Genomic DNA, 6,670 nt, shown 5'->3' on the forward strand with positions numbered 1-6,670 from the left:
CCCTTGGGAGGGCAGGATGACAGCTGGGAGCTCACATGTCCTGAGCACTTGCTTGCACGGCACGATGGTTGAGTTATGAATTTGGGATCTCCCGTGAGGGGTTTTCGCATTCTCTGTTGGGGGCAGTGTGCAGGCCCTCCCCACACATGCTCCCCCCGGGGGCTCTGAGGGCAGGAAGCAGAGGCTGCTGGAAGTCCAGAGCCAGGTGATCTTACCTGCAGTGGCTGTGAGTGTTGGCAGCCCCTTGGGTGCATTGCTGCCCTCCCCCCTGCCACCCAGCCTGGTGGGAGCCGGGAGCCCCACCCCCACCCAGACTGGGGCCAATGACCCACTGGCACAGACACGGAGGCCTAAAATGCTGACTTCTGCCCTCTGTGTAGATCAGGGAGAGAAAGGAGGTCCTCCAGATTGAGAAGAGACCTAGGGGTGCAGGACCCCCAGCGTGAGGCACCTGCTCTGGGACACGTGGTGGGCCCTGCCACGTGAGAGGTGCTGACATGGTGATGGTGACAGTGAAGGCCAGGTGCCACCCCTCCCCTTCTGGTCCCCGGAACACTCTTGGAGTCAGGTAGTGTTCTAGATGTTCAGGACATGCAAGTGACAAGGATTTCTGCTCTGATGGGGCTTATAGTTTAAGTGAGGGACAGCAAATAAACCAGCAAGCAAATAAATCGGGTGGATGATGGGCTTTCAGGAAAGCCTCTGGGAGAGGATGACCTTCGAGCTAAGACCTAAATTTTTTTTTTTCCCCAAAAATCTGGGGACAGAGTATATAGAATTGAGGGAATAGCAAGTACAAAGGTCCTGAGGCGGGAATGTGCCTGGTGGATGCTAGGATCCAAAAGACCATGGAGAGTGAGTTTGAGGGGAGATGGTAGAAGGGGCAGTGGAAATGGTAGGGAGGGGGCAGATGGTAGAGTTCAGCTTTCGGTTGCTTCTTATTTTATATGTGTTGTCAACCCAACATACACCCCCTGCCCAGGGCAGAAACCATGCCCTAAAATTACCCAGTATTACGTACGATCATTTATTTCTATGAGTGTTTTAGTGTACGTTATATACCCAATATAGTACAAATATTTACTATCGTATTATCATTCGTGCAGACCTCTGCCATGCTGGGCTTGCGCTGCAGGCTGTGGGCTGGGAGTGCAGGAAAATTTCTCTGCTCTCCACTCTCCTCTCCGGGAGCCCGGAGCTCCCAGAACCCGGCACCCCAGGCTTTGTGAGGGGCATCTTAAAGGTATAGACCCACCTTCTAGAAACCTTTATAGATATCGTATTTAAAGTTCACAAACACACTCCTAGTAGATGGGGAATGACTGCACTGGCAGGTGAGGTTACCTGAATAGGTACCACCAGTGTCTACCTTGATGAGTTTAGGGGAGCACGACTGCAGAAAGGGCTATGGACAAGGGCTATGGACATGCCTTCCTGCTGGTTTCCTCTCCATGAGCAATGCACGGGCTAAGTTTTTGACTTCAGCAATTGGGTTATGGAGTCCAAGTTCAAGCCCAGTATCCCAAGAGCCCTGGTAGCTTTGTTTGCTAAGTGATTGACTCTACAAGCTTATAAACGAAGTGCAAATGGAAGTATCCACCCTAAGGGCATGAGAGGGAGGCTCAGAGAGAACCAAGACGTCCCCGGAATACAATCTATGCTCCTAGCTTCCTAGATCCATTCATTAGTTTGAGGCAGGGAGCCCTCGGCTAGCTGAAGTTCAAATGGGCACCAGGCACGGATGACCTTACGTGCCCAAACTGGGCTATACTTTTCTAAGGAAATTACAGAATCTCAGTCTGTCCCTGTTCACTCTCAAGCAGATAATAGAGAAGTACGTTTTTGTTCTATTGAAGAAATGTGACTTAATCCTGTACTGAAAGCGGGGGTTGTGTGGGTGAATTTCTCTATTCTGCAGACTAGAAAAGCCACTCTAAGCCTTGTGAAACTAAGCAAGAGGAAAATTCTGTGTTCATTCAGATGCTAGGTACAAGTTCCTGGAGAGGTTTTAAACACTTCTTGTTTTATTCATAATGTATAGAGAAGAACACAAGACAAATCAGGTTTTAGCTTTCAAAAAGGAAAGCGTCCTCATGGGACATGCTTTTGTTTTTGCTTTTTAAAAATTCTTTTATTGTATAATAAATCACAAAAATAGAAAACTTCATAAATCAAATCTTTGGCTTAGCCAATTATGTCAAGGCAAACACATCAGGTTAAGAAATAGAACTTCACCAGCCATCCCAGAAGCCCCATCCAATTACAAGCCCCTGTCCCAACCACAACCCCTCCTATGGCCCCATACGCAACCATTATGTGGACTGTTGGTAGTAACTTTCCTGTGCTTTTATAAATGCATCTTGATCACCCAAACATGCGTCCCTATCCACGATTAAAGGAAAACTGTTTCTCTCACACACTTCTGACACCAAATGTGCAGATTTTCCACATCAAGCAATTCTCCAATTCTCCGATTCCACCTGGGGGGCCTACAATTTAATTCAATTCTGACCCTAACTACCCAGTGTTAGTACCAACTGCACAGGTTGAGGGCTCAGTCCCACTACAGTGACTCTTAACTTCAGAGGTCAATTACAAGCAGTGGGTCCCCAGGTCACCTACACTTCTGTCTGACTTGGCTACAATTTGAGTAATTTGCTTTATCGACTCACAGAGCTCGGGGACACAATTTATTTACTGTTACCTGTTTATTAAAAAAGGTTTACTAAAAGAAATGAACAGCCAGATGAAGAGGTACAGAGAGCAAGGTCTGGGAGGGTCGCAAACACAGGAGCTTCTGACCCCTTGGAATTTGGGATGTGGATGTGTTCACCAACCCAGAAGCTCTCCAAACCCCATTATTTAGGGGTTTTGTGGAAGTTCTACTAAGTAGGAACGACGGATTAAATCACTGGCCTCCATCTCTAGCCCTCCTGTCCTCCCTGGAGATTTGGTGGGGGTGGGCGGGGGTGGGAACAGAAGGGTGGTGGTAGGGGGTTGAAATTTCAACCCTCTAATCACAGGGCTGGTTCCCCTGGCAACCAGCCCCCACACAGAATCTAACTAGAGACCCCCTAGCCTAGAGTCATCTCATTAGCATAACAAAGACACTCCTAGGACTCAGGAGATTCCAAGGGTCTTAGAAGCTCAGTGCCCAGAATGGGCAGAGACCAGATCCATATTTCTTGTTACGTCAAAACTATTGTCTTACATTAAAAGTGTTTATCTTTGGGGCACCTGGCTGGCTCAGCCAGTGGAGCATGCAACTCTTGATCGTGAAGTCATAAATTGGAGTCCCACATCGGGCATAGAGTTTACTTAAAAAATAACTTTCAAGTCTCTTTTAATCTCTTGATTCCTTTTCCATCTTTTTGTTTTCTTACAATTTAATCTGTTGAGGGACCTTTGACCTGTAAAATTTCCCACAGTCTGTCCTTTGCTGATTGTACACTTATGTATAGTTTAACATGTACCTTTGTCCTCGTGTTTCCTGAAAATTTGCAGTTGGATCCAGAGACTGGATCAGATTCAGATTAGGTCCCTTTGGCCAGATTATAGGAGGCACTTAATTAGCTGTCTCTTTTTCTTTGTCATGTTAGCAGGCTTTGATGCTTCGTGCCTTTATCTGTTAAATTATTGGGGATTGCTAAATCATGATATTCTAATTCCACCAGTTCATTTTTCATTTATGAGCTGGAATACAATTTTAAAGAGATGCTTCCCTTCATCTACTATCTGGTTCCCCAGTGGGATGATTCATGGAAAAAAAGGTAGAATAATGTTTGACTCCTCTGTAGTCACCTGTTTTCAAGATAATGAATTCTCTCTGTCATCTTCCAATTGAAATCCTTTTTTGGTAATAACTTTTGAAGCTGTAGATTTAAACATCTTGGGGGTGAGGGTGTTTCACTCAATGGCAATTGTTAGCATCATTGAAGCTCATTGTCCCATCTTTGGTCTGAGGGAGGCATTTCACGTTGCCTCCTGGGTCCTTTTGACATGACCCTGGTCGTCTGTGATAGCCTCCATCCGGTGTTAAAAGGTATTTCAGGTCATCTATATGTTTTCTGCTCCAGGCCTGGAATCAGTCATTTCTCCAAGAAGCACTAGTTTCTTTCAGTAAGAAACTATTTTAGATGACAATTTGAGTTCTAGAGGTGCTCTCTTCTATCAGATTACTTATTACTTTTCAAGTTTTTTAGCAATGTATATTTAATATACGAAGCAACAATTTTAATTTTTTTCTTTTTATTTAAAATATTTTTCCAGTTTTATTGAGATATAATTGACACATATTACTGTATGAGTTTAAGGTGTACAGAATAAAGGTGTGATTAACACATGTCATGATTGATTACCACAATACACATCATCTCATACAAACATAATAAAAATATATGAAAAAAAGTGTTTCTTGTGATGAGAACTCTGAGGATTGACTCCCTTAACACCTTTCCTACATATCATGTAGCAGTGGTAGCTATAGTTATCAAATTGTTCATCCCTGGTACTTATCTTACAACTGGAAGTTTATAGCTTTTAATCATATGGATGTGTGTTCATGTATAGATATGTATATGTGTATACACGTATATATGAAAAAAATTTTCCCAAATTCATATTGATTTCCAACTCAAATTTAAGATTCCATAGCTTTGATATAACTTCTCCTATAGTTCTTTTCTATGATATCTGTACCTTCTTCAATACCAAGGTTCCTGGTTCTCAAGGACACAAGGGATGATAGAATTAATATGGCCCATAATCACACATTTGTTTTCTCCCATACTGAGCACATGGCAGCCTCAGAATAAAAGTTCTGATACTACCACAAATATATTTAAAATATTTTTTGAGCAAATGTTTGCCACTTTCTCTTTTCCCCCAATTAGAAAAACAGTTGTCTTTATCTGCATTGTCACAGAACACCCTCATGACTTACTCTGACCTATTGCTCTTCACCCTCGTTTAGTTCTACAGGTAACTGTATATTCCATGCTCACCACCTTTACTTATAGCTGATGACTGAGCATTCCTGGATTTCTTGCTTGTCCATAATAATTTGTGTTTATATTTGAGAGTTAGTTTCGCTGGATATAAAATCCTTGACTTACAATCCCTTTCCTTGAGTTTTTTAAATATGAGCTCCATTTTCTGCTGGCAGGAAGAATTCCAGTTAAAAAGTCTGAGGATGATCTCATTTCCTTTTCCTTACGAGTCCCATGTCCTTTTTTCTAGAGGCCCAAAGTGGGTTTTTTGGTTTTTATTTTTTAAACTCAATAATTTTACTAAACAGTATCTTGGTGTTGGTTATTTTAAAGGTCAGTAGTCTCAGGTGTGCGTTATGCTCTTTCAACTGGACTCTCATATCTTTTTTAATTTCTGGGAATTTTTCTTGAGTTATGTTTTTAATATTTTTCTGCCCTTGCTTCTGTTATCTTCTTAATAGACCCCTACTATCCACATGCTTAATCTTCTTTGCCTATTTTCAGTACTTGCTATTTTTTCTCAAACCTTTTTTTTAATTTCTTTTAAAAAAATATTTATTTATTCATTATTCTAGAGAGAGAGAGAGTGAGTGCAAGCTGGGGGAGGGACAGAGGGAGAGGGAGAATCTCCAGCAGACTCCACACTAAGTTATGAGCCCAAGGTGGGGTTCGATCTCATGACCCCAAGATCATGACCTGAGCCAAAATCAAGAGTCAAACACCCAACCAACTGAGCCACCCGGGAGCCCCTTTTTAATTTCTTTCTGATTTAAAATTCTTCTTCTTTTTTTTAATCAGCTATTTCTTTTCAGGCGTGATTTTTGTCTATTCATTACTGTGTTCCTTCTAATTTAGACTTCATTTTGATATAAATGTTTCTTTGACTTCAAATTGTTTTGAGTTCTGTTACCTCATTTCTGAGTTTTCCTAAATGTTGTTTACCCATATGTTACATCATTTTAGCTTATTTTGAGATAATAGGTTAATTCTGATCTGTTGTGTTGCCACATCTTTCTGGCATGCTTTGATTGTCTGTACAAATGTTTATTCTGTTTCTTACTCTCTTATAGTCATTTTGTATAGGATTTGACTTCGATATTTTCTGTTACCCTTTTTTTTTAATACGGAATGCTTCACAGATTTGCATGTCTTCCTTGCTCAGAGGCCATGCTAATCTTCCCTGTATCATTCCAATTTTAGTATATGTGCTGCTAAAATGAGCATGTCTGTCACTTGTTTTTAAGTGGAATTAGTTCTTCTTAACTTTCTAATTAAAGCAGCGTTCAGAAAAGCTTTTCTAACTCCACAGAGCTCCCCATTCTGTTGTTTTTGTGTATTGTTCAAACCTACAGCACCTTGCTTTCTGAGCAAACTTTCCTGGATCCAGTCCTCTTCCCCACTGTGGTCTGGGTCTTCTCTTACCTTTGTCTCTATTGCTCCTGCCCTGGACAATTCTGATTCATTTCCTGAGGTTTCTCCTCTGTGTGTACCCTGTTCTACAAGCCAACCCTGGCAGGGCCATTTGGAGCTTTCACAGGGCCTGAGTTGCTAAGCCCCTCCAACCATCTTCCCCCGGGACCCCTGCAGTCACTAGCTGTTGGAAGGAGCAAAACCCCTCTGGGTTTCAAATGCTGCTCTTGGAATTCCCCTATCCCTTTGCTTTTTGATGGCTTTGAATCATG

General features: G+C 42.2%; 1 non-coding gene across 1 annotated transcript; it reads right to left on the reverse strand.

Annotated features, from left to right (window-relative positions):
- Positions 1 to 6,105: 6,105 nt before the first annotated feature.
- On the reverse strand, positions 6,106 to 6,212 carry LOC118554775 (U6 spliceosomal RNA). Its single transcript, XR_004926644.1, has one exon. It is a non-coding gene; the product is annotated as a U6 spliceosomal RNA (small nuclear RNA).
- Positions 6,213 to 6,670: the final 458 nt, after the last annotated feature.

This window comes from Halichoerus grypus, chromosome 7 (assembly GCF_964656455.1).
Source record: "Halichoerus grypus chromosome 7, mHalGry1.hap1.1, whole genome shotgun sequence".
Lineage (NCBI taxonomy): Eukaryota > Metazoa > Chordata > Mammalia > Carnivora > Phocidae > Halichoerus > Halichoerus grypus.